The following is a 9,469-nucleotide window of genomic DNA, read 5'->3' as shown; positions in this document are numbered from 1 at the left end:
ATGTTTAGTGTATGTACCCCTTTTGATTGATTTAGCCTGATGTTTACTGTTCATTTATATCAATGCTTAATCATTCCATGCTTAATTTGAATTAACATAGCCTTTCATGCCATTAAATCAGTTTTGTTGTTGTTTACTGTCGATTTAATCGATTATGCAGTGGTTTTAATCCATTAAATAATATAAAAATGAGCATTTGTGAAATTTTCTTATAGCTGGTTGATTAATTAAACCCCTAAAATTAATTGATTAATTACAGTCTGTCTTAACCAAATAACTCTTCTGACTGTTGACTAGAATTGAATATTCATATCTTTTTGATAATGTCAAAAGGGGGAGAAAGGTTGCTTGTTGCGTTTGATGTACTTGCATGTTGTAAAATAGCTTCCGTATGAATCATTGCTTACCTAAGGGGGAGAGCAAGCGCTTCAATTTTGAATTCACAACCGCTATGCAAATGTACAATATCGTGAAGCTATTTCATCAAATTTAAATGTAGTATTTGATGTGGTGTTTGTCATCATCAAAAAGGGGGAGATTGAAAGTGCAAATTGTCAAGGATTGCACTATCAATGTTTTGCCTATGTTTTGATGAAGACAATGAGTTAGTAAAAGCTTGAAGATGACTCAATAATCAACATGCCTAGAACTCAATGGTCATATTTAGACTAGGTTATATTAATAGAGTTATATTTCTAGATGCAAGTCTCAGAAGCCATTAATATTGACATATCATATTCATGAGGCATATCATCTAGCTTATTATATGTTCATGCATTAATCATACATGTTATATGTGAAAAGAAAAACAAAGATTATTGGTGCTAAACTTTTCAAAGCTAATGTGTTGATTCTTTGAAGTTTTTCTTGCAAATCTTTTTGAGTGAAAAGAGAGAAAAGAAAGAGAGTTCTCTTCATTGTGCTTACACGTTTCATTCATTTGAAATACCTTGCATGATTTCTAAACTTAGTTCTTAGGGTTGTTTGTGAGATCATTCTGCCAAGGGTTGTAGAAGAGCCGATTTAATTGTTGTTATCCGCACAATCTTGTATGCAAAGTAACTCAGCAAAATTTAGTAAAGTTGAGGATAATTCTCGTGGTGTGTGATATCATTAAAAGTTGAGAATTAGGGATCTTCACAAGACAAGGAGTCTTGATTCGAGTAAAGAGTGTTGGTTGGGGCCAGATTGCACGAACGGTGTGGTATCCAAGTAGGCGTAGATAGAGGTCAAACCGAGCTTGGTTATTGAACAGTTTCAAGAAGCAAGTTTCTGTCTAGGGATATTGGAAGTGTGTTTGTAACTGAATTACATTTCCAATAGTGAAGAAAAATCTCCCAGATCAATCGAGAGGCCTGAATGTAGTTTTCAAGTGGACCCACAAACGAACTAGGATAAAATCTTCGAGCACAATCTTCTCTTTCCCTATCTCTTTAAGATTCAGTCTTTACTGCTTTCTGTGTCGAAATTGCTTTATGTGATTAAGTGTTAATTGTTGTTAATCCGTTGATAATCATGAATCAATATTGAGTTAGGAAAGATCTAGATTCATCACTATTTTGCAATCGATTAACCATGCTAATTGTAATCGATTAATTGAACTATCCTTAATCAATGAACTATGTTGATAATTGATTAACTGTAGCAGCTTTGTATTATGCGCAAATATCGGAAAAGCGAGATTAGTGGTCTGCTACACCTATTCACCCCCTCTAGGTGTAATCTTACCTCACTGGTACCCAATAAGTGGTATAATTGAGCTAGGACGAAGGTGCTAGCTTGGCCGCTAAATTTGTCGATCCTAGGGATTAATCACTATGGGTTCCATTAACCCTTTCGGCGGTGATGATGCATCCATCAACCGTCCTCCGATTTTTAGTGGCGAAGGGTACGCCTACTAGAAGGTGTGCATGCGAATCTTTATAGAGGCTATAGACACAGAGATTTGGGACTCTGCTGTCAATGGGCCTTTCACTCCACTTCACTTAGTGGATGGTGAACCCAAAGAAAAACCAAAGGGATTGTGGACTGATGAAGAAAGACGTAAAGTCCAACACAATCTTAAGGCAAAGAAAATTATAACTTCTGCCATATCATACGTTGAATTCTTTCAAGTCTTGCAGTGCCTAAACGCAAAATAAATGTGGGATACTTTGCAAGTAACCCACGAAGGCACAAGTGAGGTTAAGCGCGCAAGATTGTATGCGTTACCCCATGAATATGAGTTGTTTCTTATGTTTCCAAATGAGTCAATTAATGAAATGCAGAAAAGATTCACCCATATTGTTAACCATTTAATTGCATTAGATACGAGTTTTGCTATTAGTGAACTTACTAACAAAGTGTTGTGTTGCCTTGATAAGAAATGGCAGCCCAAGGTAACCGCAATTATGGAGTCGAAAGACTTGGACAAATGCCGCTAACAACTCTCTTTGGAAAACTCCAGGAACACGAAATGGAGTTAGGATGCTTAACAATCCATGAAGATTCACACCGAAAGAAAAAGGGGATCTCTTTGAAAGCTACATCTTTACAATCGCAAGAAGAGAGAGATGATGATGATTCGGGGTATGAACTTGATGATGAAACCTTAAACCTCATGGTCAGAAAATTTGGGGAGTTTCTCAAGAAGAAAGGAGGGTTTTAGCGCTTTCAAAAGAAAGAGGCAGCTGATTCAAGCAGACGAGGCAAAGCTCCCAAAGATTGCCTCATTTGCCACGAGTGTGGCAAGCCAGGCCATATGAAATACCAATGCCCGACCCACCTCAATAAGGTTGAACATGATAAAAGCAACTCCCGGGATTCAAATCCAAGAAGGCCTACATAATGTGGGATTTCCCAGAGGACGAGACAACAAGTAGCACAACCGATGAAGAGGAGACAACCAAGTTGTGCTTAATGGCAAACACTACAGAAATTGGTAGCATAAGCAACCCGGATAACACGAGTGAGGTATAATTTTTGACTCGTCTTCATGTTCCGATGAGTCTCCTACTAATGATGAATTATATAGTGCATTTGTTGAGTTGCATGAGGAACTTAAGAAATTAGCGAAAGTAAATGTAGATAGAAAATGAGTTATCATGTTACATGAAAGTAAGATAACTAAAATGCAAGAGGAGTTAAATGAATTAAAAATGGAAAATGAGACTCTTGATCTGATTTACTCTTCCGCCTCATGTAGTTGCGCCACTAAATTAATTGAACCCCTTATATGTGATCAATGCGATATATTAAATGCTGAAATTTCTGATTTAAAGGATAAATTGGCAAAATTCACATATAGCATAAATAACTTGGACAACCTACCTTTTCCTTCTTTTTGGTGAAGTCAAAAGGGGCAGAAAAGTTGGAGTTTCTGTATTTTTGACTTACTTTTTAGGGCACATTTTCCAAAATAAAGGGGAAATATATAAGATAGGGGAGCATACACAAGTTTACAAGTCTATATCAACACACATATGCTGAATTAGGAAACTCAAACTCTCAAGAGTATCTTAGTTTGTCATCATCAAAAAAGGGAGATTGTGAAGAAGATCTTGCTCCTAGCCTTGACACATATTCCAAAACAAAGGGGAGAAAAGTTGAAGTTTTTGTGTTTTCTGACTTACTTTTTCAGAGCACATATTCCAAAACAAAGGGGGAGCATACAAGATAGGGGGAACATACAAGATAGGGGGAGCATACACAAGTTTACAAGTCTATATCAACACATGTATGCTGAGTCAGGAAACTCAAACTCTCAAGAGTATTTTGATTTGTCATCATCAAAAACGGGGAGATTGTGAAGAAGATCTTGCTCCCGACCTTGACACGGTTTTGATGAATACACCAAAAAGAAGAAAAATAAAGACGACTTTGAAGACTTATAAGAAATGCTATCAAAATCAATTGTTTATAGTCTTCTAAGGTATGTGCATCCTTCCTAAGTATTTTACTTGCATTTAACCATATTCTCAAGTTCATAAAACCTTTTTGAAAAGTATTTTAACTTGGAATTATAGTGAACTCAATTTTCAAAAAGCTAAGTAACGAGTTACTTGACCTGAGTAACATGTTACAGGGCCGAAATAATATGTTACTTGAACTGAGTAACATGTTACTGAGACTGAGTAATATGTTATCCAACTGAGTAACATGTTACCCTACAGTTTTAACATAACTAATCGATTACACATTGGAAGTAACTGATTACTCATTTGGACATGAACTTTGGGTAATTGGTTACGTAGTAGAGTAATTATTTATTGAGAGGTGTTACACCATATTTTTAAATACAAACTGAAAAAATTTCACCCAAAATGAATGGATGTCATTTCAGACGTATTCTAACCACACTTATGTTGGGTACCAGTAAGGTAAACACACATGGAGAGGGGTGAATAGGTGTAGCAGATCACTAATCCTACTTTTCCGATTTATGCGCAGAACAGAAAGTTGTTGCATTTAATCGATTAATAACATGGTTAATTGATTATTTACAATTGTCTTAATTGATTATAGTTAGCGTTAATCAATTATGCCGATTCTTGATTCTTTGAAAAAAATATTTTTCTTGCAATGAAAAATAGTGATGATTGCAGATCTTTACTGTCCTAAATTTATTCTTGATTATACAAATATTGTTACCAATTAACACAGATCATAGAATGCAATTGAAACAGAAAAACATGTGAAGACAGAATCGTAAAAGAGATAGGGAAAAAGAAAGGTTCTCAAGGAATTTTATCTTGATTCGTTTGCGGATCCACATACAAACTACATCCAGGCTTCCCCTTCCGATCTTGGGAGATTTTTCTTCACTACCGGAAATTAATGTTTGATTACAAGCACTCTTCCAATACACCTAGCAAGAGACTTCTTTCTTGAACCCGTTGAGCCTACACGCTCGGTTTGACCACTCTATACGCCTACTAGGATACTAACACCATTCGCGAATCTTGCGCCAGCCGAAGTATCGCTCGATCCAAGACTTCGTGCTTCGTGAAGAAAACTAGTTCTTTAATGTGATGATACTAAACACACCACAAGAACTATCCTTGTATAACTGAACAATAGACGAGTTATTTGCATACTTAATGCGCTGATTGAAACTCTAATTTCGGCTCTACAACCCTCAACAAAAATATCACAATCAGCCATAAACTAAATGTGAAGTTTATGCAGGGTTTTTCAAATGAATAAAAATTACAGCACAATGAAAAATAAATTCCTTTTTCTCTCTCTTTTCTCTCTATGAAAACTATGCAAAAAATCTTTCAAAGATAAGCAAGATATTAGAAAAATGAAGCTTTGAGAATCTTGGGTTTTCTTTTTCTCTGAATGTGTAAAAATTGAAATCTATTTATTTTTCACATTTGTTAAAATCACATCTTTTATATGTAACTGATTGTAACAAATTTTAATCGATTATATACTACGTTAATCGATTAACGTGCTTATGAAAATAGTTTTTCAATAATGGCTTAATCGATTATCAACCTCCTTAATCGATTAATAAGCCACAAATCCTTGGAGGTTAGCTATTGTAACTCCTTTTAATCGATTATACAATACCTTAATCGATTAACGGATTTCAACAAGATATAATTGATTATCAATCAAGTGAATCGATTAATATGTATGAAAATGGTTTTTCTTAATTGTATGGTGAAAATTCTTTATGATGCAAGAACATGCAATACATGATTTTGAAATATATGATTCTTTTATGCACAAAAACCATTATATATATATATATATATATACTAAGATGGAATGCCTCAACCTATATGATTTTCATTTTATACTTTTTGTGAGACTTCTATCTTGGGTTTACCTAACCTAAACTCAATACTAGGCAAGCATCTAAGGACTCTAAACAAATAAAGAAATCCTAATCTCTATGACGTTAACCTTGAGTTTTCAGCTTGTTGTTTGTGGTGATGTCCAAGTCTTCAAGCTTTCATTTAACTCCTTGTCTTCATCAAAACTAAGTAGGTTAATCATTGATGGCCTCCTTTGAATATTTGTCATTTTTACTTAAGCGTATGATGGTTGGTTACAAGCCTATTTAAAGGCACTTAGACACTCTATTTTGTACACTAATATGTCATACAACTTTCACAATTTTATAAACACTCTTGCAAGCGACTTTGTGATAAACTTTCAAATTTTTATGAGATGATATCAAGTGTTTTATTCTAAGTTTCCATACACTTAAACACTTGAGTATATTTTTTTATTCACTGTGAGAGACCATAAGGACTGCAAGATTAGAAGTGTCAAATTATTTATGCAATTTTGCTGTAGTTTCACTCTTCATTCTTTGTCAAAATTGCAGTAAAATTTTCACCATAGCGTGTGGTGGAAAAGGGAAGAAAGATACTTATAAGTGACGTTCTTCTAAGGTTGTGAGATTGTGGTGAGTGTGTCTTGTACTCAGAATCTCGGGGTGAGATTTGTAATTGATAAACCCAACAAATCAATAAAATATCTTGTGTGAGCAAGGGTACTAGACGTAGCCTTCAAGTGGGCAAGAAGGTGAACCAATATAAAAACTGGTGTATCTCTCTTCTTCCTTATACTCTTTACTTTCATTTATGTACTTTGTTTTTTCTCCAACTTACATTTCTGCTGCACTATACTCTAATTGTTTTAAGTTGCAAAAATCTTAAATTGTGGAGAAAACTAATTAACCTCCCCACTCTTAGTTTACCATCTTATACTTATAACTATGTTGAAAGAGTTTTCTTGCTTGGTAAGGCAAGCTTCTGATTGATTTATTTAATGACAGGTCGATTCTTTGCTCGCCATCTCGGCTTTGTTGGAATAAATTCCAACGCCGGTATAATGGTTTCAAGAATGTTCCTTTAATAAAAAACTTAGCTTTATTGAATTATTAAAAATTTCATACCATCTCGGCTTTGTTGGAATAAATCAATCAGATATAATGGTATGAATTTAGCAATTTAATACAAGTGACAATCAATGATATTTATTTTCGTTTTCCTTTATTAACCAAACTACTTCCTTATGGAAGGTTGGTGAAGAACAAATAAAGAAAGCAATAAAATTAAATTTTAACCGTACCACTTCTTTTGAAGGGTTGGTATAAAGAATAAAGAATAAATCAATAAATAAATGTTAGTTGTTGAATTTTAATGACAGAAAATAAATGTTAGTTGTAGAAAATAAATGACAGAAAGTAAAAGTTAGTAGTTAGATCACTCATTATGACTGTGTATTTTTCCTTTTCACAAAGATACAATTTATGAATTAAATTGCACTTTGATTCAAGGTTTCTTTCTTTGCATCTGCATCTCTTTCAAGATTCAATTGTAGTATAGTATAGGGTTATATCGAACCACAAGGAATTGCCTAATAAAAATGTACTCATACTTTGTATCTTTTATCAAAAGTAATAAAGTAACAATTAAAGTTGTTTTTGTGATTTTATGAACTAAGAAACATGAAAAAGTAAAGAACTAACTATTTACAAATTCAAGAGGGGAAAATTAATTTGAATGATGGAATTATTTCTTGACTCAAATGATTTTGAAAATATTACAAGTTATGTGTGTTATACTTTCGGTAAATTCCACACACCATTTCTAAATCCTTCATCTAGTGTCCTAGTATGATAAGATGATTTTCAAACCTTATTTAATATATTAAACAATAGTTATGTGCCACTCGTCGGAGTAGGTTGTCACACCCTACTTCAAGCTCCATTAACATCATTTAGCCTTGAACATAAGTTGCTTAAAATAGATGCTTGATATGGCAAGTGAAATAAGGTGTAGGTTATACTTTTTAGTTCACTTGTCAACACTTTAAGAAGAAGCATTTTTGAATCTTTAAATCAAGTTTTAGGTGATCAAGCTAAAATCGCATTAAGAACTTATTAAAGAATCAAAACTTAACCAAAAAGTAATAAGTTGAATGTATTGAATTCAAAAGATGATACAAATGAAGAGAAGAAATAACCTCACACCATAATCCAAATCAATATGTAGGAGCATGAGCCATCTATCCAAAGATGAGATGCTTTTGATTCCAAATGAGGATACAAAATCATGTTTTTGCACCTCATTTGCCAACTCCATTCCCTTTGAATTTCTATGAACTAAAAGCCTAAGAACACTCTAAAAAGAGAGAGAACCGAAATGGGAAGAAGAAGAGGAATTTACAAAGTTTTTACAATGTGTTAAAGTGAAGGATTGGGTGTGCCTTTTATAGGCAAAGTGCAGACCGCTTAGCCCCCCTTTATGGCCGCCTAGCTCCTTATCTGGCACACCCAAGCTGGCGAGTTAGCAGCTTGTCCCATCTTGGCCAGCTAGCTTGGACAACCTATTGTGGGCTAGGCTACATGCATGGTGACATCTCCTACTTGCTTGTCTCATGCATGAGGTCATAAACTTGGTCCAGAAGTTAGCTTTGGCTGGTTGCTAGGCTTGTGACATCATTCACGACATAACCATTCTTCTAGGCCCAACAACCATTTTTCTGGTGGGCTAGGTGCTTAGCTCACTGATAAGTGCCAAAAGTATACACTTTTCACCATCATTTTATGGCACTTATCCTATGCAAATTGTAGAAAACCAACTTAAACTAACACTTTTTAGGTGAATTTTGCATGATTAAATAAATTGGTTCTTTATTAATTCTTGTCCAAGTTTTCTTTGAGTTTTGTAGGAAATTGAATATTAAAGAATAAATTCAAAGATGGATAAGAATTCAAGCCAAAATTCAAGACAAAAGCTCAAAATGAATTGCTAAAAGTAATCAAGTTAAAGCATGGCATGATTTGTGCTTAATTTGGTTACTTAGCCTTTACGAAAGGTAGCTTACTTCGTCTTGAAGAAACCTATGTTAAGGTAGGCAAGGCAACTTTCAAAAATCAAATGTTTACCTTAACATAAAGAAAACAGCCCAAAAGTCTTAAGCAACCAACAAAAATCAAGTAACAAACCAAAGGAAAAAAGGTTGCTTCACCATGAAGAAATCAAGCACAAAGCTGTCCAGCCAAGCCAAGCACCAAGCACAAGGCCATGTCAGCCAGTCACTAAGCACCAGGCCAGGTCAGTCAGGCACCAAGCACCAGGCTAGGTCAACCAGCACCAAGCACTAGGCCAGGCCAGCTAAGCTGCTGAAACAGGCAGCTGAGCATGGAACCAGTCAGTTGAGCTATTGAAACATGTAGCTGAGCGGGGAAACAAGTGGCCTAAGCGGCTGACGCACCAGAAAAGTGATATTTTGGTCAAATCATGGAACATCTTACTTTTTCTTTGCGTAAAGGCCAAGAACATGACCTCATGGATGATACAAGGCTATGAAAAGAAGGAGAAGGTGTCACCATGCATGTAACCTAGCCCACCATAGGGGTCAAGTAGGGGCCAAAGTGGCTCTTCATAGGGGCCAGAGGTGAGCAACTTATCTGCCAAACAAGGCAGCTGAGCATCCAGCACCTTGGCCTATAAAAAGGTAC

Source organism: Lupinus angustifolius, chromosome LG16, assembly GCF_001865875.1.
Source record: "Lupinus angustifolius cultivar Tanjil chromosome LG16, LupAngTanjil_v1.0, whole genome shotgun sequence".
Taxonomy (NCBI): domain Eukaryota; kingdom Viridiplantae; phylum Streptophyta; class Magnoliopsida; order Fabales; family Fabaceae; genus Lupinus; species Lupinus angustifolius.
This window is presented reverse-complemented; position numbering follows the sequence as displayed.